The following is a 942-nucleotide window of genomic DNA, read 5'->3' on the forward strand; positions in this document are numbered from 1 at the left end:
TGACCTGAGGTGGATCACCTGAGGTCAGGAGTTTGAGACCAGCTTGGCCAACATAATGAAACCCCCATCTCTACTAAAAATATAAAAATTAGCCAGGTGTGGTGGCAGGCACCTATAGTCCCAGCTACTCAGGAAGCTGAAGCAGGGGAATCGCTTGAGCCCAGGAGGCAGAGGTTGCAATGAGCTGAGATCCCACCACTGCACTCCAGCCTGGGTAATAGAGTGAGACACTGTCTCAAAAAAAAAAAAATAGCTACTAGGGAAAACAGTATGGAAGTTCCTCAAAAAACTAAAAATAGAAATACTGTATGATTCCACAATCCCACTACTAGGTATGTAACCAAAGGAAATGAAATCAAATCAGTATGTTCAAGAGATATCTGCACTCCCATGTTTGTTGCAGTATGATTCAAATAGTCAAGATATAGAATCAATCTCAATGTCCATCAACAAATGAATGGATAGGCCAGGCGCAGTGGCTCATGCCTGTAATCCCCAGCACTTTGAGAAGCCGAGGTGGGTGGATCATGAGGTCAGAAGTTCAAGACCAGCCTGGCCAACATGGTGAAACCCCGTCTCTACTGAAAATACAAAAATTAGCCGGGTTTGGTGGCAAGCACCTGTAATCCCTGCTACTCAGGAGGCTGAGGCAGGAGAATCGCTTGAACCCAGGAGGCAGAGGTTGCAGTGAGCCGAGATCGTGCTGCTGCACTCCAGCCTAGGTGACAGAGCCAGACTCCATCTCATAATAATAATAATAATAATAAATAATACCAAGGGGCCAGTATCATTATCCTCATTTTCCAAATAAGGAAACTGAGGCTCAAGAGGCTGTCTGATCTTGGAGTATGTTTGAATTTGAGTTTTTTTTTTTTTTTTTTTTTTTTTTTTTTTTTTTTTTTTTTTTTTTTTTTTTTTTTTTTTTTTTTTTTTTTTTTTTTT

The sequence above is a fragment of the Cebus imitator genome, unplaced genomic scaffold (assembly GCF_001604975.1).
Source record: "Cebus imitator isolate Cc_AM_T3 unplaced genomic scaffold, Cebus_imitator-1.0 Scaffold87, whole genome shotgun sequence".
Taxonomy (NCBI): Eukaryota; Metazoa; Chordata; class Mammalia; order Primates; family Cebidae; genus Cebus; species Cebus imitator.